Below are 26,093 nucleotides of genomic sequence, written 5' to 3'. Positions count from 1 at the left end.
TGTTCCTTCATGTTTATTTTTGTATTTGAAATAGCTGTGTTTGCTCATTAAAACTACCAACTATAACTCTCAAGAGCATGATCCTTCCCTTTTAGGTATGGGGAGTATGTGTGAAAATCCTGAACAAGCAAAGGTTTAAGCAGCTTTGAGATTCTAGCATGTCCAACATCATTAACCATATCAGTACCCAAGTGGTTAACACTATTTCTCTCATTAAAGGGACCCAAAATGTTACTTTCATGATTCATATTCAATTTTAAACAACTTTATTATTTACTAGGATTATCAAATTAGCTTTATTATCTTAGTATCCTTTGTTAAAAGAGTAGTAATGCACTACTGGTCAGCTAGGTGAAGAAATCCGGCAAGGCAATAGGCATACATATGTAGCCAACAATCATCAGCTAGCTCCTAGTACTGCATTAATGCTCTTGAGCCTACCTAGGTATACTTTTCAACAAGAGTTTGCAAAAGAAAGAAGTAAATTAGATAATTGAAGTAAATTAGACGGTCGTTTAAAATCACATTTTCTATGTGAATCGCAACAGTTTAGACTTTACTGTCTCTTTATGTTGAAATTATTTTTATTTCCATATCACAGCATAAATAACAGTATATACATCCTGAGAGCAATTATTACAGTGCCTCAGACAATGTGTCATCTTAAATCAACATGGGAACATTTTTAACTCATAAATCCTTAACATTGATCTATGATAGATATCATGAGTAATGATCATTAACAAACCTAAATAAGAAATAAAAAAGAGAAAAAAAGAAAATAAAAACAAAAATAAGAATACAAATAAACATTAAATCATGTCTGTGTTGTCAATCAATTATGTCTGGGATCTAAGCTGAGTGCGTCATTTGGCCAATTTATAACTATGTGCATCTAGTTTATAGAGTTTTTACCATAATCTTCTATTTGTGGATTCTGTCACCTGACCGTCATTGTTGAATGCATTATCCAATAGAACCATATTTTGTTAAACTGTGTAGTGTCTCCTTGTATCCATGCTACCCTTTCCGATAGTGTGTATATGTCTTTTATTTTGTCTAGTACTTCTTTCCAAGTAGGGGGACCTTCCTTCCAGTGCCTCGCTATGCACACTCTAGTGGTTGTGCAGAGTATTTTAATGAATTTATTAATGGTGGGGTTCAGGTTGGGCAATCGTCTATGAAGAAGTGCTTGGTCTATGGTTAGTACTATTCGTTCGTCTAAAACTTTACTGAGGAGATCATTGAGCATTCTCCAAATATTTTTGATGGGTTCGCAATCCCACCACATATGTTTATAAGAACCCTGTATCCCACAGCCTCTATAGCATAATTTGGACTTATTTATTGAATAGTGTGATGTTTTTAGGGGCGTAAGATACCAACGAAATGTTGTTTTTATAGTATTTTCCCTATGGTCCGCACTAATAAGCCCCTTACAGGATTCGAAATATAATTGGTCCCATTCATCTTTTGAAATCTGATCTGCCCCGTCTTCTTCCCATTTTATCGCTATGGACGATTTCTCGGTGTAATGTGTGTCCTGAATTGCTATATAAAGTTTAGAAATGAGCTGCTTTTCCCTAGTCGGGTTTGAGCATATTCTTTCCATAACTGTGGGTGGGTGTTTCCCACGGGAGATATCATACTTATTAAGGGCAGAAGAGATTTGGAGGTATAGGAACCAATGTAGTTTGAGTGGGGTTATTAGCTCCTGAAGGTGATTGAATGAAATGATTTGTGAGTGAATGAGAAAGTCTGCCACCCGGTAAAGACCTTTATTAGCCCACTTATCTAATGTGTTGTGAGTTTCCTTGGGAAGCAGGAGTCTGATCGGTTTGACCCAGGTGCCTGGAGGCAACATCGTTGGGTGTTTAGTTAATTGTTCCCAGTGTGAAAGTGTATCTAATGTTGAGGGTAGGCTACGGCTATCTTGGTGTATATCTTTCTTGGAGTTCCACAGAAGGTCATCCGTGTAATCCAATTCTATACTGTCAGTTTCTATTTTTGTCCAGAGAATCTCTCTTAGTGGTTTCTGGAGGAGCGAGGCTTGTGCTGTCCTAGCTGCTAGATAGTAAGCTTGTAAGTGTGGCATTCCTACTCCACCTAGACATCGGTGTCTAGTTAATGTATGGGATGTTATCCTAGCATTACCATCTCCTCTTAAGAATGAGATTAGTTCTGATTGTAGTTTCTGGAGCTCCGAGGAAGGGACCCTGATCGGCAGTGCTCTAAAGAGGTACAAGATCCTCGGGAGCACATTCATTTTTATGGACGAAAGGCGCCCGTACCACGAGAAGGTCCCCTTCCTCCAGGATCCAAGATCTCGTCTAATAGATTGAAATAGTGGGGTATAATTTAGCTTGTACAAATCATCGTGAATGTCTGAGATTTTTGTCCCTAGGTAGGTGAGCGAGCTCTTGACCCATTTAATATTGAAGTTGATTTCTATCAGTTTTTTGACATGGGGGGTTAGTGCTAGTGGCAGGGCCTCACATTTGTCAACATTTATCTTATACCCCGAAATCTCTGCAAAGTTTTGTAGGATCTGATAAAGGTTAGTCAGGGAGTTGAATGGGTCTGTCAGGGTCAATAAGACGTCATCCGCAAAGAGCGAGAGCTTATATTCTGAGTTACGGATCTTTACTCCTTTAATATCATTTGCGTTTCTAATGGCTGCTGCTAGTGGTTCCATGCATAGGGCGAACAGGAGTGGTGAGAGGGGACAACCTTGTCTTGTACCGTTCTTTATATCTATGGTCCTGGACATGTATCCTGCTGCACTAACCGTTGCTTTAGGGTTTGAATATATCCCTTTTAGTGCTTTCATGAAGGAACCCTCAAAACCCATTGTGGTGAGTATTTGGAACATATAGGTCCAGTCTATTCGATCGAACGCCTTCTCCGCGTCCAGTGAAAGGAGCAGAGAAGGCGTTCCTTTCCTTTTCAGATGGTCGGCTAGGTCTATAGTTCTACGCACGTTATCTGGGGCTTCCCTATCCTTAATAAAACCTACCTGGTCGGGATGGACCAGGCGGGGTAGTAGCGTCTGGAGTCTGTTTGCCAGGATTTTTGTCAAGATCTTGAGATCCTGATTGATCAACGATATGGGTCTGTAATTATTACACCACCTAGGGTCCTTTCCTGGTTTTGGGATGACTATGATCTTGGCTCGGAGTAGATCAATGGGAATATCGGAACCTAGCATGATGTCATTGTATAATTTCTGTAGGTGGGTTATTAGGGGTGTTTTAAATAACTTGTAGTACTCGCTGGGTAGGCCATCGGGGCCTGCCGCTTTGCCTGCTTTTAGTTCCTTAATGACATTGAGGATCTCTTGTACAGAAATCTCCGCATTAAGGATATCATTCTCCTCAGGGGTGATTGTGGGAAGGTTAGCTTGATTTAAGAATCTAGATAATAGTCTATGTGTCCTGTCAGTGTGATGTACTTTTTGCCCATCATATAATGACTCGTAATAGTTTGCAAATATATTAGCTATTTCTTGGGGATTCGACGTCTGAGTGCCCTCTTGTGTGTATAGATTGGTTATAGAATATAATTTTGTTCTATTTCGAAGTTTATTGGCTAGATATCTATCCGGCTTATTAGAGTATAAAAAGTAGTTTGCTTTTAGTTTTTGGAGGGTTCTCATCGCCGAATCGTTTAAGATTTTTGACAGAAGTTTTCTTTTAGCCTGGAGGGATCTAAATGTGATGTTAGATAGCGTGTTTTTGTGCTGGGTTTCTAATGTAGAGATTTCTGAGTGAAGTTGTTTAATGTTTCTATTAGCTATGGTGGTGATCCTAGCTTTTTCCTTTATCAGAATCCCCCTAATAAATGGCTTATGTGCAGCCCATGGGTTGAGTGAGTTAACAGTGGAATCAGCATTGGTTCATTAATTTTCCTAACTCAGTGTGAATTGTTTGTTATGGAGTATGGAGGGGTCAAATGTCCAGGACTTCTGACGTTGATTATCAATTAGCCCTGTCATGGATAGTTAGACTATCGAATGGTCTGACCAGACACAAGGGTGGATATTAGAAGTAATAATATTTGGTATCAAGGTCTGGCTAGTCCATATATAATCCAATTTTGTGTAGCTGTTGTGGGCATGTGAATAAAATGTATGGTCTGTAGTGTTACCAAACAATGTTTCCCATGTGTCCAGAAGGTTATGTTCTGACATTGATTCTCTTATAGATTTCATTATGGATAATAGCCTAAGTTGTTTATTTGAGGGTTTAGTTATCGTCTTAGAATAATGAGTAGAGATATTAATGTTAAAGTCTCCACCAAGTATAATTCTGGAGTGGGACCATTGTGTTAACATATGGGAGATCTGTCGAAAAAAGGTGTGTTGCCCTTCATTTGGGGCGTATATGTTGCAGAGTGTGATTTTCATACCTTGTGTGCGGCCCCTGACAATGAGGAACCTTCCCTCAGTGTCTCTTATGACCTCATCAGTTTCGAATTGTAGGGAAGAATGCAAAAGTATTGAGACCCCTCTTTTTTTCTGTTCTATTGTGGAGTGGAAGTGGGTTGGATAGTGTCGGTGCCAGTATTTAGGGATCAGGGTTTGTGTGAAATGTGTCTCCTGGAGAAAGATGATCTTGGCTTTCAATTTTATATATTGGGTAAGGGCTATCTTACGTTTGATATTGGTGTTAAGGCCTCTCACGTTGTGTGAGAGAATAATGAGGTCATTGGTCATAGGAGTTGAGCGTGTAACTATATCTTATGGTAACAGTCTTACAGGTAAATGGTAGGTGTGGTATCAGTCGGTGTTTATACTCTGTTTGACAAACATTTAAAGGCCACACAAACATGAGAACATAAATAAAAAATAAACTTATTAACATATAAACCTTGAAACATAAAAATCTCGTATTAAAATACAAAAAATTGAACATTCAACTAGATGTAGGGAGCTGCCACGACCGCCACCCCGAGGCGACATTAGAGAGAAAGAGAGAGAAAAGAAGAAAATGGGGTAGAACCAGCCCAGGGCAGCGGTCATGGGAGCAGAAGCAAATCGGCATATTTTCATAACAGGCAATAGGAATATGACTAATGCTTAAGCCTCTTTCATTTTTCTAATAAAAGTGGAGCTTGTAGGAGCAGATGTTAAGTCTAAACATGATAAACAAGACAAAACCTAATAAACAAGGGTTTAATCACCCTTAGTCCGTATGGAAGGTCTAGTTTTGGCAGCTGTAAGGGAAAAATATTACTTTCTGCAAGTCAAATGCAGGGAAGGGGGGAAGGGTAAAAGAGAAGAGAGGAATAAGTTCATCAGATTATACTCATCTGATCAAAAATTTGCTTCCATCACGGATCTTGCAGTAGGATCTTTCTTGTTATCTAGAGTCACCAGTCACTTTGGTCTTTTCTTTTGCACTGTGGTCCACTTGGTTCTTTTGTGGATGTTTTCCCTGGTCGGGTTAGGAGCCTCTTCTGCATTTTGCTCGGAGAGCGGTAGATCTGGAGGTTCTAGATTCAGGTAAGAGCATGCTTCTGAAATGTCCTGTCGTTTTCTGATTGTGAGCATTTTACCTTAGTGTAGAATAATTAAGGCAAATGGAAAGCCCCACCTGTAGGGTATTTGATTTTTACGGAGCAACAAGGTTAAGGGCTTCATGGAGTATCGCTTCTGAAGTGTTTGCGCACATAGGTCCTGGAAGAATTGGATTACTGAGCCCTGGAACTTGAATGTTGGATTCTGCCTAGCCGCTGAGAGAATTGCTTCCTTATCTGGAAAACGTAATAGCTTAACTATGACATCCCTTGGTGGTTGATCTCCTTTGGGATTGGCCTTTAGGGCTCTATGTGCTCTTTCGATTTGAAAGTGATCTTCTTCTGTGTGGCCTGTGATGGCCTTGAATAGCTGTTGTAAATAGCTTTGTAGGTCCGTAGGTGCTATGGATTCCGGGATTCCTTTGAGTCTGATGTTGCACCTTCTCGTGCGGTTTTCTATATCCTCCAATTTGTCTTTAAGCTCTTCTATTTCTTGCTTGTGGGTCTGGACTTGTTGTGATACCTTGTCTGCTGTTTCATCTCTTATATTTTCACTTTCCTCCAGTGTATCTACTCTCATGCCTAGCTCCTGTATGTCTTGTTTTAGTTCCGTTAGACTCTCAGTCATTTTTGTTTGTATGGAGTCTAGTTTTGTCCAAATTTTTTCGAAATTCATGTTGATATCTTGTTTAGACACTAGATCTCTCAAATCTGCTTTAGTGAGTGGTGTAAGGTCGAGTGTGCTAGATCCTTCAATAAAGGATTGGTCTGAAGAGATCGTTATGTCCGATTCCGGGGGTTCTGTGGTCTTATCCCCTTTAGATGATTTGAAAAAGAGAGTGGAAGCAGTTTGTTTGCCTGTTAAACCCGTTTTCTTTACTTGTCTAGACGACATTTTAGGTGCGTTGGCTTTCAGTTTTGGCTTATTGGCTGGGGAGTGCGAAATAGGATAAACCAGTCTTTTCCGGTGTTATGAGAGCCCTTAGTTAAATATTAGCCACTGTGGTTATAAGTAATCTGTCAGCAAAAGCGCCATCAACCATTTAAAAGTTATTTATTGCATGTTATTCAGAAACTTTTCTTGGGCTATGGTTGCTGAAAGTCTGTATGTTCCAAATTATAGTTTAATGTTTGGTAATGCTCGACTCATGTGCTCCTCTGGGAAGTGTTTTTTTTTTAGCACTGCCTTTCCTATTTGTGCGAATAGATTGTTTTTAAATGTGCACTGGAAAAAGCATAAGTCTTCCTCCCACCCTTCTTATTATTAAAGGAATCAAGTGAATATGACTGCTATTGAGTAATTGTTGCAAACAACTTTGAGTCCTTTGCTATGGTGAAGATATCGATGGGTGGGGGAGGCAAATTATGTCGGCTTCGCGCCGTGATTGTTAAAGTCTGTGCATTTTGGGACTGTTATATAGTTGTAACTCCTTATCTTCTTATGTCGTGCAGTAGCTTGGACCAAGTGGCAGTGTTAGCTCAGTGGTTTTAATTATAGAAATCTCACCCATCTGCGTGTTGTTCCCCTGGTCCGTGTCTTATCTCGGCTGAGAGACTGAAGAGCTGCAGCGCTGTGTGGGAAGCAAGATGGCGTCAGCGCCATGTCAGTGGCGGTATCTGTTGCTCCTGTATTCTCCAGAATTTTACCCCTCGAACATATTCTCGGGTCCTCTCTGGTTCATCAATAAGACCCCCTCTGTCTCCCACCGTGGAGTATGATAATTTTAGCCGATTTCTGTAGTGCCGGTAAGCTTCCGCTCAGTTCCCCACACGGAGCTCCAAACTTATGCGGCCATCTCCGTCTCTAGCCAGGCCACGCCCCTTTACTGTCTCTTTAAAGGACCAGTAAATACAGTAGATTTGCATAATCAACAAATGTATGATAAAATGACAAGGCAATAGCACTTAGTCTGAACTTCAAGTTAGTAGTAGATTTTATCTAATACATTTTAAAGTTATGTCTATTTCCACTCCTCCTGTATCATGTGACAGCCATCAGCCAATCACAAAAGCATATACTTATATTCCGTGAATTCTTGCACACAGGGCCGCCATCAGGTGGTGAATAGGCTGACTCCTGTCAGGGGCCCAATGGGGCCCCATGAGGCAAGCACAACTATTATTTAATTTATTTTTATTTTTTTTACATTTTGGCAGCCACCAGAGGGTACTGCAGCAGAGTGAAATTGAGCGTGGGGAATTATCATTACAAGGAGTAAAGCGTTAGCATTGGAGAGGATTTCTGAGTGTGCACTAAACCACTATGCACAGTGTGAGACAGACTGTACAGTTTGTGCCTGAGTCAGGCGGCAGATCACTTTCATTTGCAGAGTAAGTAGGACATACTTAGTAAATGTTTTTTTTATTTATTTGTGTAATTTTAGATTGTAAATTCGGTGTGGTAGTTGTATGGTGGGGCCAGGGGTCCATAAAAACACATTTTTCTTTATCAATATGCAGCAGTGTATTTTTTGATTATTTGACAATGCTATAGAAATTCTATATTTAAAACCATGCAGAAATGTTTGCTCCTCAATAAACAGAAAGATTTTGGGTTTAGTGGCCCTTTAACCAATGATCAGGCCCCCCTTGACATGTGCAATTTTTGACCAAGTGACTAAAACATATATGCACTTTATTCTTAAAGGGACACTAAACCCAAAATCTTTCTTTCATGATTCAGATAGAGAATAGAAATTTAAACAACATTACAATTTACTTCCATTATTTATTTTGCTTCTTTTTTTTTAAATATCCTTAGTTGAAGAAAAAGCAATGCACATGGTGAGCCAATCACATAATGCTTCTATGTGCAGCAACCAATCAGCAGCTAGTGAGCATATCTAGATATGCTTTTTTATCAAAGACTATCAAGAGAATAAAACAAATTAGATAATATAAGTAAATTAGAAAGATGTTTAAAATTGCATTCTCTTTCTAAATCATAAAAGAAAAAATGTGGGTGGCATGTCCCTTTAAGTAAGGGGCCCCAAAATTTCTAGTGGCGGCAAATGCTCAGTAGGAGCTTTTGACTCAAAAAGTGTAAATATAAAAGGACTGTGCACATTTTGTTAATGGAAGTAAATTGGAAAGTTGTTTAAAATTGCATGCTCTATCTGAATCATGAAAATTTAATTTTGACTCGAGTGTCCCTTTAAGTTTAATTCTATCCACTAATGGTTTTTAATTTTCTACATAGGGACTTACTCTTAATGGGTCTGAACTGTCATGATATAGAAAGGAGGTTGCACTTTCTTTTTGTGTGCCAGCAGACATTACCATATCCAAATCTTCAACAACTTGTAAGGACATGAGTATGTACAGCCCCAAAACAACAAAGAATAGAGTTATTTTTTTAGTTTACAAGAACAACTATACTGCTCTTTCAGCATCTCAATTCAGTTGTTGAATCTCTCTTGAGGTCTGTAAAAGATGAGTGTCATGGAACTGGGATCTGTACATGTTAAATAAATAGTCCTGAGTTCTGCATAGCTATACATATCTTGTGTACCCAGCACAAGCTTTCAACATAACTGTGTACTATAGTATTCATACTCAGGTACCCTAATTCACCCCACCTAACCCTCTGACAGGGATAATAGCACTATATACAACGTTTAACATTTTATTAAAGAGGTGTAAACACAACTATGAAAAACTGAACAACCCCCCTTTGCTCCACCACAGCAGAGCTGTCTATATAGCTCCTCCCTTGACTCCACCCCCCAGTCATTCGACCGAAGGTATAGGAAGAAAAAGGAGAAACTAAAAGGTGCAGAGGTGACTGAAGTTTTAAATCAAAAAATATAATCTGTCTTAAATTGACAGGGCGGGCCGTGGACTCGTCGTATCATAGAAGAAATCAATTTATCAGGTAAGCATAAATTTACTTTTCTTCTATAAGATACGACGAGTCCACGGATTCATCCTTTACTTGTGGGATACAATACCAAAGCTACAGGACACGGATGAACGGGAGGGACAAGACAGACACCTAAACAGAAGGCACCACTGCTTGAAGAACTTTTCTCCTAAAAATAGCCTCCGAAGAAGCAAAAGTGTAAAATTTGGAAAAGGTATGAAGGGAAGACCAAGTCGCAGCCTTACAAATCTGTTCAACAGAAGTATCGTTTTTAAAAACCCATGTGGAAGCCACCGCTCTAGTAGAATGAGCGGTAATCCTTTCAGGAGGATGCTGTCCAGCAGTCTTGTATGCCAAACGGATGATGCTTTTCAGCCAAAAACAAAGAGAGGTTGCCATAGCTTTTTGACCTGTATGCTTTCCAGAATAGACAACAAAAAGAGAAGATGTTTGACGAAAATCCTTGGTCGCTTGCAAGTAAAACTTCAAGGCACGAACCACGTCCAAGTTATGCAACAGACGCTCCTTCTTAGAAGAAGGGTTAGGACACAGAGAAGGAACAACAATTTCCTGATTAATATTCTTATTAGAAACAACACAACCTTAGGAAGGAATCCAGGTTCGGTACGCAAAACCACCTTATCAGAATGGAAAATAAGATAAGGCGAGTCGCATTGTAATGCAGATAGTTCAGAAACTCTTCGAGCAGAAGATATAGAAACTAAAAACAGAACTTTCCAAGATAGAAGCTTAATATCTATGGAATGCATAGGTTCAAACGGAACCCCTTGAAGAACTTTAAGAACTAAATTCAAACTCCATGGCGGAGCAACAGGTTTAAACACAGGCTTAATTCTAACCAAAGCCTGAAAAAAACGACTGAACGCCTGGGACATCTGCCAGACGCTTGTGCAGTAAGATAGACAAAGCAGATATCTGTCCCTTTAAGGAACTAGCCTATTAACCCCTTCTCCAATCCTTCTTGGAGAAAGGACAAAATCCTAGGAATCCTGATCTTACTCCATGAGTAGCCTTTGGATTCGCACCAATAATGATATTTACGCCATATCTTATGGTAAATTTTCCTAGTGACAGGCTTTCAAGCCTGAATCAAAGTATCTAAGACCGACTCAGAGAATCCCCGCTTAGATAAAATCAAGCGTTAAATCTCCAGGCAGTCAGCCGCAGAGAAACTAGATTTGGATGTTGGAACGACCCTGAATGAGAAGGTCCTGTCCCAGTGGCAGTTTCCACGGTGGCAGAGATGACATCTCCACCAGATCTGCATACCAAGTCCTGCGTGGCCACGCAGGTGCTATCAAAATCACTGAAGCCCTCTCCTGTTTGATTCTGGCAATCAGACGAGGAAGGAGAGGAAAAGGAGGAAACACATAAGCCAGGTTGAACGACCACGTTACTGCTAGAGCATCTATCAGTACTGCTTGAGGATCCCTTGATCTGGACCCGTAACAAGGAAGGTTGGCATTCTGACGAGATGCCATCAGATCCAATTCTGGTGCGCCTCATTGATGAATCAATTGTGCAAACACCTCCGGATGGAGCTCCCACTCCCCCGGATGAAAATTCTGACGACTGAGAAAATCCGCTTCCCAGTTCTCCACTCCTGAGATATAGATTGCTGATAGACGGCAAGAGTGAGTCTCTGCCCATCGAATGATTTTGGAAACCTCTATCCTCGCTAGAGAACTCTTTCTTCCCCCTTGATGATTGATATATGCTACAGTCGTGATATTGTCCGACTGGAATCTTATGAATTTGGCCGAAGCCAGCTGAGGCCACGCCTGAAGCGCATTGAATATCGCTCTCAGTTCTAGAATATTTATTGGAAGGAGAGCCTCCTCCTGAGTCCACACACCCTGTGCCTTCAGGGAATTCCAAACTGCACCCCAGCCCAAGAGGCTGGTGTCCGTCGTCACTATGACCCATGTTGGCCTGCGGAAACACATTCCCTGGGACAGACGATCCTGTGACAACCACCAAAGAAGAGAGTCTCTGGTCTCTTGATCCAGATTTATCTGAGGAGATAAATGTGCATAATCCCCATTCCACTGTCTGAGCATGCACAGTTGCAGTGGTCTGAGATGCAAGCGAGCAAACGGAACTATGTCCATTGCCGCTGCCATTAGTCCAATTACCTCCATACACTGAGCCATTGACGGCCAAGGAATTGAATGAAGTGCTCGGCAGGTGGTTAAGATTTCTGATTTTCTGACCTCCGTCAGAAAATTTTTCATGTCTACCGAGTCTATCAGAGTTCCCAGGAATGGAACTCTTGTGAGAGGGACAAGTGAACTCTTCTTTATGTTCACCTTCCCCCGTGAGATCTTAGAAAAGCCAACACGATGTCCGTGTGAGATTTGGCTAATTGGTAAGCTGACGCCTGAATCAAGACATTGTCCAGATAGGGCGCCACTGCTATGCCCCGCGGCCTTAGAACTGCCAGAAGGGACCCTAGCACCTTTGTGAAAATTCTGGGAGCTGTGGCCAACCCGAAAGGAAGAGCCACAAACTGGTAATGCTTGTCCAGGAAGGCGAACCTGATTAACTGGTGATGACCTTTGTGGATAGGAATGTGAAGATACGCATCCTTCAAATCCACGGTGGTCATATATTGACCCTCCTGGATCATTGGTAAAATTGTCTGAATGGTCTCCATCTTGAAGGATGGGACTCTGAGAAATTTGTTTAGAATTTTGAGATCTAAAATCTGTCTGAAGGTTCCCTCTTTTTTGGGAACCACGAACAGATGGGAGTAAAACCCCTGCCCCTGTTCTGCTTTTGGAACTGGGCAGATTACACCGTGAAAGATGAAATCTCCCCCTTGGAGGAGAATCCTTGAATTCTAGAAGATACCCCTGGGTCACGATCTCTAAAGCCCAGGAATCCTGAACGTCTCTTGCCCAAGCCTGAGCGAAGAGAGAAAGTCTGCCCCCTACTAGATCCGGTCCCGGATCGGGGGCTGCCCCTACATGCTGTCTTGGTAGCAGCAGCGGGCTTCTTGGCCTGTTTACCTTTATTCCAGGTCTGGTTAGGTCTCCAGACTGACTTGGATTGAGCTAAATTCCCCTCCTGCTTTGTGGCAGGGGAGGAGGTAGAGGGACCACCTTTGAAGTTTCGAAAGGAACGAAAATTATTTTGTTTGGCCCTCATTCTATTTGTCTTATCCTGAGGTAGGGCATTGCCTTTTCCTCCAGTGATGTCGGAAATGATCTCCTTCAATTCAGGTCCGAATAGGGTCTTACCTTTGAAAGGAATAACTAATAGCTTAGATTTTGATGACATATCAGCAGACCAGGACTTAAGCCATAACGCTCTACGCGCTAAAATGGCAAAACCTGAATTCTTTGCCGCTAATTTAGCCAGTTGAAAAGCGGCATCTGTAATAAAAGAATTAGCTAGCTTGAGAGCCTTAATTCTATCTAAAATACCATCTAATGGGGTCTCAACCCTAAGAGCCTCCTCTAGAGCCTCGAACCAAAAAGCAGCTGCAGTAGTTACAGGAACAATGCACGCTATAGGTTGTAAAAGAAAACCCTGATGAATAAACAATTTCTTTAGAAGACCCTCTAATTTTTTATCCATAGGATCTTTGAAAGCCCAACTGTCCTCAATAGGTATAGTTGTACGCTTAGCCAGGGTAGAAATATCTCCCTCCACCTTAGGGACAGTCTGCCACGAATCCCGAATGGTGTCAGATATGGGAAACATTTTCTTAAAAGTAGGAGGGAGAGAGAACGGAATGCCTGGTCTATCCCATTCCTTAGTAACAATGTCCAAAATCCTCTTAGGGACCGGAAAAACATTAGTGTAAGAAGGAACCTCTAGATATCTATCCATTTTACACAATTACAATAGGGTCACAATCATCCAGAGTCGCTAAAACCTCCATGAGCAACAAGCGGAGGTGTTCAAGCTTAAACTTAAAAGCCGTCATATCTGAGTCTGTTTGAGGGAACATCTTTCCTGAATCAGAAAGCTCTCCCTCAGACAGCAATTCCCCCACCCCCAATTCAGAACATTGTGAAGGTACATCGGAGATGGCTAATAAAGCGTCAGAGGGCTCAGCATTTACTCTAATACCGGACCTACTGCGCTTCCCCTGCAAATCAGGCAGTTTAGATAATACCTCTGTGAGGGTAGTAGACATAACTGCGGCCATATCTTGCAGGGTGAAAGAATTAGACGCACTAGAAGTACTTGGCGTCGCTTGGGCGGGCGTTAAAGGTTGTGACACTTAGGGAGAAATAGATGGCATAACCTGATTCTCTTCTGACTGAGAATCATCCTGAGACATACTTTTATCAGCAAAAATATGTTCTTTGCAATGTAAGGCCCTTTCAGTACATGAGGGACACATTTTAAGTGGGGGTTCCACAATGGCTTCTAAACACATGGAACATTGGCTTTCCTCAATGTCAGACATGTTAAACAGGCTAGTAATGACCACAAACAGGCTTGAAAACACTTTATTCAGTGAAAAAATAACAATCTGAAAAAACGGTACTGCGCCTTTAAGAGAAAAAAAGCATACAATTTTTCCAAAACTGCTTTAAAACAATAAAATTATCCCAATTTTATGATAAAAGCATCCCAACTTTTCCCCACAAGGAAAGGAATACTTAACCCCTACCAGAAAAACATAGTGCTATAAAACGCTTATTTCAAATTAAAAACACCCCCTGCACCCATCTCACTCGATGTCTCACAGTCTAAAATAACCGCACCAGAGCAGTCCAAAACCTAGCCATGTGGGTTCATATACCCATAAATGATGCCATGTGTACCCTCTTATACTCAATAAAGTATAAAAAGCGTCTCATAAAAAACGTTATCTGTACTCACAGTCATGAAAACGTTTGCCCACAAACATCATAACATCAGTGTCAACCATTTTTTTTTATAGCCCAATATGCAAGTTCAGTAATACCCCTCTTTATACTTTAGGATTACTGCTTACCCTTTCCCTCATGGGGATACTGTCAGCCAATTCTGAAATAACACAGTCTCTCCAGAAAAAAATGACTGAACATACCTCACTGCTTATAGCATGAAAAACGTTCCTCACACTGAAGTTTCTTAAGTACTTCTCAGCCATTCTGTGGGAACTACTCTGGATCTTAGTAACAACTGCTAAGATCATCAGCCTCCAGGCAGAAGTCTTCATCCATCTGCTGTCTGGGAGAAAATAGTACACACCGGTACCATTTAAAATAAAAAAACTCTTGCTTGAAGAAAATAAAAACTAACATTTTATCACCTCTTTCACTTTACCCTTCCTATTACTTAGAGTAGGCAAAGAGAATGACTGGGGGTGGAGTCAAGGGAGGAGCTATATAGACAGCTCTGCTGTGGTGCACTTTGCCACTTCCTGTTAGCAGGAGGACAATATCCCACAAGTAAAGGATGAATCCGTGGACTTGTTGTATCTTATAGAAAAAATTATCTTGATTTTAAAAATAAAATAATTTATCAAACTTTCATGTAGAAGTAGGTCTCAGACACTTTAAAGTCTGTGAGCCATTTTTGTTCACTCTCTTAAAAGTGGATTTGGGAAACCTGATAAAAGCATTAATACATGCACAACAAAAAGACCTGCAAATAGGGTTACAACAACTAATCGCTAAGATTGATTGTAAAAATAGTTGTCAATATACCAATAATTGTCACAGGTCAATAGAAATAGGAATTGTTCATTGGAATGTAGAAACTATTGATCTGAGCATAATGGCTGACAGACCCCAATTTATTTTAATTTTAATTTTAGTTCTGAGTTAGTTTAGTTTTTCAGGTTAATTGATTTTTTGTTCATACTTAGTTTTTTTTATGAGACCAAAGATGTACTTAGCAAGAATTTGCATAACTGTATATGTCAATCAAGTTATTGTACCGCAACCTATATATGTATTATGTAATAATTCTTCAATAAAGAAACAATAAATAAAAAAATAAAAAAAAATAGTTGTCAATGAATCTCATTATATTAGCTGGTCAGTTGCACGGCAACAGCTGCTTCACTCCAATGAACTCCTGCACATGGGATTGTGCAAAAATTTTTATTTATTAATTATTTTTTCTATTCGATTAATCGGCTGATTATTATCCGATCATACAGATAGAAAAATAATGAAAAACAGAATTTATGCTTACCTGATAAATTTCTTTCTCTTGTGATGTATCGAGTCCACGGATTCATCCATACTTGTGGGATATTCTCCTTCCTAACAGGAAGTGGCAAAGAGAGCACCCACAGCAGAGCTGTCTATATAGCTCCTCCCTTAGCTCCGCCCCCCCCAGTCATTCGACCGAAGGCTAGGAAGAAAAAGGAGAAACTATAGGGTGCAAAGGTGACTGAAGTTTTTCAAATAAAAATATACTACCTGTCTTAAACAGACAGGGCGGGCCGTGGACTCGATACATCACAAGAGAAAGAAATTTATCAGGTAAGCATAAATTCTGTTTTCTCTTGTAAGATGTATCGAGTCCACGGATTCATCCATACTTGTGGGATACCAATACCAAAGCTTTAGGACACGGATGAAGGGAGGGACAAGACAGGTACCTTAAACGGAATGCACCACTGCTTGTAGAACCTTTCTCCCAAAAATAGCCTCCGAAGAAGCAAAAGTATTGAATTTTTAAAATTTGGAAAAAGTATGAAGCGAAGACCAAGTCGCCGCCTTACAAATCTGTTCAACAGAAGCCTCATTTTTAAAAGCCCATGTGGAAGCCACTGCTCTAGTAGAATGAGCAGTAATTCTTTCAGGAGGCTGCTGTCCAGCAGTCTCATAAGCCAAATGGATGATGCTTTTCAGCCAAAAGGAAAGAGAGGTAGCCGTAGCCTCTTGACCTCTCCGTTAACCGGAATAAACAACAAACAATGAAGATGTTTGACGGAAATCTTTGGTTGCTTGCAAGTAGAATTTTAAAGCACGAACCACATCAAGATTGTGCAACAGACTTTCCTTATTTGAAGAAGGTTTAGGACACAGTGAAGGAACAATAATTTCCTTATTGATATTCCTATTAGAAACAACCTTAGGAAGGAATCCAGGTTTGGTACGTAAAACCACCTTATCTGCATGGAAAACAAGATAAGGTGAGTCACACTGTAAAGCAGATAACTCAGAAACTCTTCGAGCCGAAGAGATAACTACTAAAAAAAGAACTTTCCAAGATAGAAGCTTAATATCTATGGAATGCATAGGTTCAAACGGAACCCCTTGAAGAACTTTAAGAACTAAGTTTAAGCTCCATGGTGGAGCAACAGGTTTGAAAACAGGCTTAATTCTGACTAAAGCCTGACTAAACGCTTGAACGTCTGGAACATCTGCCAGACGCTTGTGTAAAAGAATAGACAATGCAGAAATCTGTCCCTTTAAGGAACTAGCTGATAATCCCTTCTCCAAACCTTCTTGGAGAAAGGACAATATTCTAGGAATCCTAATCTTACTCCATGAGTAACCCTTGGATTCACACCAATAAAAATATTTGCGCCAATTCTTATGATAGATCTTCCTGGTGATAGGCTTTCTAGCTTGAATCAGGGTATCAATGACTGACTCAGAGAAACCACACTTTGATAGAATCAGGAGTTCAATCTCCAAGCAGTCAGGCGCAGAGAAATTAGATTTGGATGCGTGAATGGACCTTGGATTAGAAGGTCCTGCTCAATGGCAGAGTCCTCGGTGGAACCGATGACATGTCAACTAGGTCTGCATACCAAGTCCTGCATGGCCACGCAGGTGCTATCAGAATCACTGAAGCTCTCTCCTGCTTGATTCTGGCAACCAGATGTGGGAGGAGAGGAAACAGTGGAAATACATAGGCCAGATTGAAGGACCAGGGCACTGCTAGAGCATCTATCAGTACCGCCTGGGGATCCCAGGACCTGGACTCGTAACGAGGAAGTTTGGCATTCTGACGGGACGCCATCAGATCCAATTCTGGAGTGCCCCATAGCTGATTCAGCTGGGCAAATACCTCCGGATGGAGTTCCCACTCCCCTGGATGAAAAGTCTGACGACTTAGGAAATCCGCCTCCCAGTTCTCTACCCATGGGATATGGATTGCTGAGAGATGGCAAGAGTGATCCTCCGCCCATCGGATTATTTTGGTTACCACATTCACTTTACCTTTCCTAGCAGTTAAGCAGGCAAAGAGAATGACTAGGGGGGCGGAGCTAAGGGAGGAGCTGTATAGACAGCTCTGCTGTGGGTGCTCTCTTTGCCACTTCCTGTTAGGAAGGAGAATATCCCACAAGTATGGATGAATCCGTGGACTCGATACATCTTACAAGAGAAATAAAAATTAATAAATACTATTTTTTGCATAATACCATTGGTGCAAAGCATCTGGTGCTGTGTAACTAACCAGCTAATCACAGACCACCTAATCAATAATAAGATTCATTGACAACTATTTTTAAGATCAATATTAGCAATTAGTTGTTGCAGCCTTATCTAAAAACATATTGAAGTATATGAAATTTTTATGAGCAACAAGGGTGATATTGCTAGAAAACAAACACTAAAGACACAAAAGAAAGAAAAATAAAAACAACAAAATGAAACGAGTTATGATAGTTGTAACCCAGTAGTCAAACATTACAAGTCAGTATTACAACTTGCTTGTATTTACTTTGAATGTTTATGTCATTTTGTAGGTAAAAAAATAACTAAATCTAGTTATAAAGAAAAATCATCTACGTGTAAAGTAAAAAAAAAAAAATATTTTAAAAGGTTCAAGAAAATCAAAATGAAACTTTCATGCTTCAGATAGAAGTAAATTGAAAAGTCTGTTAAATTGCAAACTCTACTGTCAAATGTATTTTGTCGTCTAAATATTCTTTGTTACAAAACATCAGCACCAATTCACTTCTGGGAGTTGGCTGGTGAATGGTGGCTACACACAATTGCCGCTTGGCTATATATATATATATATATATATATATATATATATATACACACACACACACACATATATATATATATATACAGTGGGGGAAAAAAGTATTTAGTCAGCCACCAATTGTGCAAGTTCTCCCACTTAAGAAGATGAGAGAGGCCTGTAATTTTCATCATAGGTATACCTCAACTATGAGAGACAAAATGTGGAAACAAATCCAGACAATCACATTGTCTGATTTGGAAAGAATTTATTTGCAAATTATGGTGGAAAATAAGTATTTGGTCACCTTCAAACAAGCAATATTTCTGGCTCTCACAGACCTGTATCTTCTTCTTTAAGAGGCTCCTCTGTCCTCCACTCATTACCTGTATTAATGGCACCTGTTTGAACTTGTTATCAGTATAAAAGACACCTGTCCACAACCTCAAACAGTCACACTCCAAACTCCACTATGGTGAAGACCAAAGAGCTGTTGAAGGACACCAGAAACAAAATTGTAGACGTGCACCAGGCTGGGAAGACTGAATCTGCAATAGGCAAGCAGCTTGGTGTCAAGAAATCAACTGTGGGAGAAATAATTAGAAAATGGAAGACATATAAGACCACTGATAATCTCCCTCAATCTGGGGCTCCACGCAAGATCTCACCCCGTAGGGTCAAAATGATCACAAGAACAGTGAGCACACCTCCCAGAACCACACGGGGGGACCTAGTGAATGACCTGCAGAGAGCTGGAGCAACGTAACAAAGGCTACCATCAGTAACACACTACGCTGCCAGGGACTCAGATCCTGCAGTGCCAGACGTGTCCCCCTGCTTAAGCCAGTACATGTCCGGGCCCGTCTGAAGTATGCTAGAGAGCATTTGGATGATCCAGAAGTGGATTGGGAGAATATCATATGGTCAGATGAAACCAAAGTAGAACTGTTTGGTAGAAACACAACTTGTCGTGTTTGGAAGAGAGAGAACACCATACCTACTGTGAAGCATGGGGGTGGCAACATCATGCTTTGGGGCTGTTTCTCTGCAAAGGGAACAGGACGACTGATCCGTGTACATGAAAGAATGAATGGGACCATGTATCGTGAGATTTTGAGTGCAAACCTCCTTCCATCAGCAAGGGCATTGAAGATGAAATGTGGCTGGTCTTTCAGCATGACAATGATCGCAAACACACCGCCCAGGCAATGAAGGAGTGGCTTCGTAAGAAGCATTTCAAGGTCCTGGAGTGGCCTAGCCAGTCTCCAGATCTCAACCCCATAGAAAACCTTTGGAGGGAGTTGAAAGTCTGTGTTGCCCAACGACAGCCCCAAAACATCACTGCTCTAGAGGAGATCTGCATGCAGGAATGGGCCAACATACCAGCAACAGTGTGTGACAACCTTGTGAAGACTTACAGAAAATGTTTGACCTCTGTCATTGCCAACAAAGGATATGTAACAAAGTATTGAGATGAACTTTTGATATTGACCAAATACCTATTTTCCACAATAATTTGCAAATAAATTCTTTCCAAATCAGACATAGTGATTGTCTGGATTTTTTTTCCACATTTTGTCTCTCATAGTTGAGGTATACCTATGATGAAAATTACAGGCCTCTCTCATCTTCTTAAGTGGGAGAACTTGCACAATTGGTGGCTGACTAAATACTTTTTTCCCCCCACTGTATATATATATATATATATATATATATATATATATATACACACACACATTTTATATATATATATATATTATCACATACACACACACATATATATATATATAAATATATATATATATATATATATATATATATATATATATATATATATATATATACATACACACACACACACAGACAAGCAATAGTGCAATAATAATACTATAAACATTTTGCACATGTATGTCCTTATGATACATATTTTCAATAATCTATGGAATTTAAGTGCTCATATTTTTTTATTTCCTCCCCCCAAAGAAACATGACTTGTACTGCAAGACAGATAATTATTGAATTGTACGTTTACAATTTTAGCTGTGGAAGGAAAAAAAGTATTCTTTAAAAAGTAAATACATGAAGTTTTCTATTTATTTTTTTTATCTTGTAATATGAATCATTTACCCTCATTAACACTGCCCAGTGTTAAATTATTCAGGGCAGGATTAAATGATGTCTAATTAAAGGAGAGAAAAAAAAAAAAAAAAAAAAAAAAAAAAAAGAGAAAAAAAGAGGATTGGCTGTAGATCCAAAATGGTAGAGCAAACCTATCAAACTGCTAATAGCATTCAAGAATAGTTGTTAAAAGGGAAACAAATGTGTGTCAATGATACTTTTCAGGAAGGAAAATGAGTTTTCTTTACAAATAGCTGTCACCAGCAGCAGATATCATACTGATTGTACAAGAGGAACACTTACCACAGGAAACCTGAAGTTACTGAGATTGGGGTTAACTGTGTGGGGCTATTGCGCCACAAGAATATCTATTATTAAAGGCTGTAGCTGAAGCAAGAATAGTGTTTACAGGGAGTATATATTACATTTCAGGTGCTCCGTCACAGCAATTACTCAAACAAGCAATATACAATAAGTAAAAAAAATACTAATCAAATGAACATAAAATACTAGTCAGTTTTCACTAAATAAAAACACAAAAGGATAATTTAAGGAACATTCCAGTGTAAACATAAAATGCTTTATTATGGTGCAATATTTTATTTGTACGCATACAATCTACATACAATACATAATCAAAGATATCTGTGTGTACAGATATGGATACAGCCATTCAGGATCAAACATACATAAATATGCTCCAATAACAGCCCTTATGTGAGGCAGAATAGGTAATGTTTAAACCCTTTGAAGGAACAAAGTAGGGCATCATATTTTACACCAGAATGGTGTCTAGCTACTTAAAAATATCCTTAGAGGTTTGTGTGATGCAACTCTGGTCTAGGCAGGATTGTCTAACAACCAACCCAAACAAATATATACATCTTATATGATTTATTTATTTGTACCTTTTTTATTCTGATAAATATTCAGAGCCACCTTGACATACTTACTATTTAAATAGATATATTTTATTAGCAAAATATTATTATTCATATTAGGAGTAATATACTCAACTAGTGTAATCTAATAAGTATAATTCCTCTTTAACGTGACAATTAGTACTTAATACTGTAGAAAGAAAATGGGAGGAAAATGTGATTATTGGTCAGACCATGTAATAAAAATATAAATTTTATAAAATGGTTATCCAGGTGATATAAATTATGTTTTACACTGCTTATTATACAGTGTATATACTTTTGTGCTACATACTTTTCTTTTTTTTATTCTTAAATAACAACGTAATATTAAATGCTTTAAATAAATCACATTTAAACTGTAGCCATCGCAATGATGTAGATGAGAACTTACAATCATAATAGGTGTTGACGTGATACGTGACAAAGTGTCATTCATGGTACACAATTTGTAAATTTTTATTCTATTTGATACGATAAAAGCTACATCTCTTTTGCCTATTCACTTACAGTTGTATGGATAAAAAGTGTAGTATTCTGAAGCCTCTGTGGATACAGAAATATCTCTAGTTCCTATGTTAGCCTATAGGATAAAACCATGAAACTTTCCATGGGCAAGAAATAATACAGATTACGTAACTAATTTATTAGATATAATATGGGGTTATAGACAGGGGTGGATCTAGAGAAGAGAGCAAACAGCCCTGGCTAAAAAGTTATGAAGTGTGGTGGGTGTTAAAAACTGCTGTACACACACACATATATATATATATACACACATTCATACACACACACACACACATACCCACACACTCACACACACACTCATATATATATATATATATATATATATATACACACACACACATATACAGTATATACACACACACATATATATACACACACACACATACTCATACACACACTCATACACAATATACACACGCACACTCATATATATATATATATATATACACACACATATATACACACTCATACACACACACACATATACAGTATATACACACACACACACACACTCATACACACATACTCATACACACACACACATATATACACACACTCATACACACACACACAATATACACATGCACACACACATATATATATATACACACACACACATATATATATATATACACACACTCATACACACACACACACACAATATACACACGCACACTCATACACACACACACATATATATATATATATATACATATACACACACACATATATACACACTCATACACACACACAAAGACACATTTAAATAGGTAGGTAATATACGGGTACAGAGTATTCCAGATTGCTTGCTAGCAAGTCTAACATTGTGAGCACTAAGACAGACACACACTAGACTTTAAATCAAAAGCCAGTTCAAGACATTTAGACATTTCAGGGTCACTCACTCATTCCTGAGACCTTACAAAACACATGGAGAATAATGCAATTTAAAGGACCACTCATTGCAGTAGAATTACATAATTAACAAGTACATAATAAGACAATGCGATAGTAATTACTCTGGATTTCAAATAAGCAGTAGATTTTTTTTCTGACAAAACATAATTTATGTAAGAACTTACCTGATAAATTCATTTATTTCACAGTGGCATAGTGGCATAGTACATTCCTACTAGGAGGGGGCAAAGTTTCCCAAACCTCAAAATGCCTATAAATACACCTCCCACCACACTCATTCCTCAGTTTAACGAATAGCCAAGTAGTGAGGTGTAAAAAGGAGTAAAAAACGCATACAAAAAGAGGAACTGGAAAAAATATAGTGCTTTTATACAAAAAAATCATAACCACCACAAAAAAGGTGGGTCTCATGGACTCTTGCCACTATGAAAAAAAATGAATTTATAAGGTAAGTTCTTACATAAAACATAATTTATGTAAGAACTTACCTGATAAATTCATTTCTTTCATATTAGCAAGAGTCCATGAGCTAGTGACGTATGGGATATACATTCCTACCAGGAGGGGCAAAGTTTCCCAAACCTCAAAATGCCTATAAATACACCCCTCACCACACCCACAAATCAGTTTAACGAATAGCCAAGAAGTGGGGTGATAAGAAAAAAGTGCGAAAGCATTAAAAAACATAATTTATGCTTACCTGATAAATTCCTTTCTTCTGTAGTGTGATCAGTCCACGGGTCATCATTACTTCTGGGATATTACTCCTCCCCAACAGGAAGTGCAAGAGGATTCACCCAGCAGAGTTGCATATAGCCCCTCCCCTCTACGTCACCCCCAGTCATTCGACCAAGGACCAACGAGAAAGGAGGAACCAAGGGTGTAGTGGTGACTGGAGTATAATTTAAAAATAATTACCTGCCTTAAAAAACAGGGCGGGCCGTGGACTGATCACACTACAGAAGAAAGGAATTTATCAGGTAAGCATAAATTATGTTTTCTTCTGTTAAGTGTGATCAGTCCACGGGTCATCATTACTTCTGGGATACCAATACCAAAGCAAAAGTACACGGATGACGGGAGGGATAGGCAGGCTCTTTTATACAGAAGGAACCACTGCCTGAAGAACCTTTCTCCCAAAAATAGCCTCCGAGGAAGCAAATGTGTCAAATTTGTAAAATTTGGAAAAAGTATGAAGCGAAGACCAAGTTGCAGCCTTGCAAATCTGTTCAACAGAGGCCTCATTCTTAAAGGCCCAAGTGGAAGCCACAGCTCTAGTGGAATGAGCTGTAATTCTTTCAGGAGGTTGCTGTCCAGCAGTCTCATAGGCTAAACGTATTATGCTACGAAGCCAAAAAGAGAGAGAGGTAGCAGAAGCTTTTTGACCTCTCCTCTGACCAGAGTAAACGACAAACAGGGAAGACGTCTGTCGAAATTCTTTAGTTGCCTGTAAGTAAAATTTTAGGGCACGAACTACATCCAGATTGTGCAGAAGACGTTCCTTCTTTGAAGAAGGATTTGGACACAAAGATGGAACAACAATCTCTTGATTGATATTCCTGTTAGTGACTACCTTGGGTAAGAACCCAGGTTTAGTACGCAGAACTACCTTATCCGAATGAAAAATCAAATAAGGAGAATCACAATGTAAGGCTGATAATTCAGAGACTCTTCGAGCCGCTGAAATAGCCATTAAAAATAGAACTTTCCAAGATAACAACTTTATATCAATGGAATGGAGAGGTTCAAACGGAACGCCCTGTAAAACGTTAAGAACAAGATTTAAACTCCATGGTGGAGCAACAGTCTTAAACACAGGCTTAATCCTCGCTAAAGCCTGACAAAAAGCCTGAACGTCTGGCACTTCTGACAGACGTTTGTGTAACAGAATAGACAGAGCTGAGATCTGTCCCTTTAATGAACTAGCAGATAAACCCTTTTCTAAACCTTCTTGTAGAAAAGACAATATCCTAGGAATCCTAACCTTACTCCAAGAGTAACCTTTGGATTCACACCAATATAGGTATTTACGCCATATTTTATGGTAAATCTTTCTGGTAACAGGCTTCCTGGCCTGTATTAAGGTGTCAATAACTGACTCAGAAAACCCACGTCTTGATAAAATCAAACGTTCAATTTCCAAGCAGTCAGCTTCAGAGAAGTTAGATTTTGATGTTTGAAAGGACCCTGTATCAGGAGGTCCTGTTTCAGAGGTAGAGACCAAGGTGGACAGGATGACATGTCCACCAGGTCTGCATACCAAGTCCTGCGTGGCCATGCAGGTGCTATCAGAATCACTGATGCTCTCTCCTGTTTGATTCTGGCAATCAATCGAGGAAGCATCGGGAAGGGTGGAAACACATAAGCCATCCTGAAGTCCCAAGGTGCCGTCAGGGCATCTATTAGGACTGCTCCTGGATCCCTGGATCTGGACCCCGTACCGAGGAAGCTTGGCGTTCTGTCGAGACGCCATGAGATCTATCTCTGGCTTGCCCCAACGTCGAAGTATTTGGGCAAAGACCTCCGGATGAAGTTCCCATTCCCCCGGATGAAAAGTCTGACGACTTAAGAAATCCGCCTCCCAATTCTCCACTCCCGGGATGTGGATTGCTGACAGGTGGCAAGAGTGAGACTCTGCCCAGCGAATTATCTTTGATACTTCCATCATTGCTAGGGAGCTCCTTGTCCCTCCCTGATGGTTGATGTAAGCTACAGTCGTGATGTTGTCCGACTGAAACCTGATGAACCCCCGAGTTGTCAACTGGGGCCAAGCCAGGAGGGCATTGAGAACTGCTCTCAATTCCAGAATGTTTATTGGCAGGAGACTCTCCTCCTGACTCCATTGTCCCTGAGCCTTCAGAGAATTCCAGACGGCACCCCAACCTAGAAGGCTGGCGTCTGTTGTTACAATTGTCCAGTCTGGTCTGCTGAATGGCATCCCCCTGGACAGATGTGGCCGAGAAAGCCACCATAGAAGAGAATTTCTGGTCTCTTGATCCAGATTCAGAGAAGGGGACAAGTCTGAGTAATCCCCATTCCACTGACTTAGCATGCACAATTGCAGTGGTCTGAGGTGTAAGCGAGCAAATGGCACTATGTCCATTGCTGCTACCATTAGGCCGATTACCTCCATGCATTGAGCCACCGATGGGTGTTGAATGGAATGAAGGGTGCGGCAAGCACTTTGAAGTCTTGTTAACCTGTCTTCTGTCATGTAAATCTTCATTTCTACAGAATCTATAAGAGTCCCCAGGAAGGGAACTCTTGTAAGTGGAACGAGTGAACTTTTCTTTTCGTTCACCTTCCATCCATGTGACCTTAGA

General features: G+C 39.8%; 1 protein-coding gene across 1 annotated transcript in view; it reads right to left on the bottom strand.

Moving 5' to 3' along the window:
* The window catches only part of JAK2 (Janus kinase 2), a 737,012-nt gene that overhangs the window by 191,177 nt on the left and 519,742 nt on the right, over positions 1-26,093 (bottom strand). The gene's annotated exons all lie outside the window — the stretch shown is intronic.

Source organism: Bombina bombina, chromosome 2 (genome assembly GCF_027579735.1).
Source record: "Bombina bombina isolate aBomBom1 chromosome 2, aBomBom1.pri, whole genome shotgun sequence".
Lineage (NCBI taxonomy): Eukaryota > Metazoa > Chordata > Amphibia > Anura > Bombinatoridae > Bombina > Bombina bombina.
Note: the sequence above shows the minus strand (reverse complement) of the source record. Positions and strands in the feature narration are given on the sequence as shown.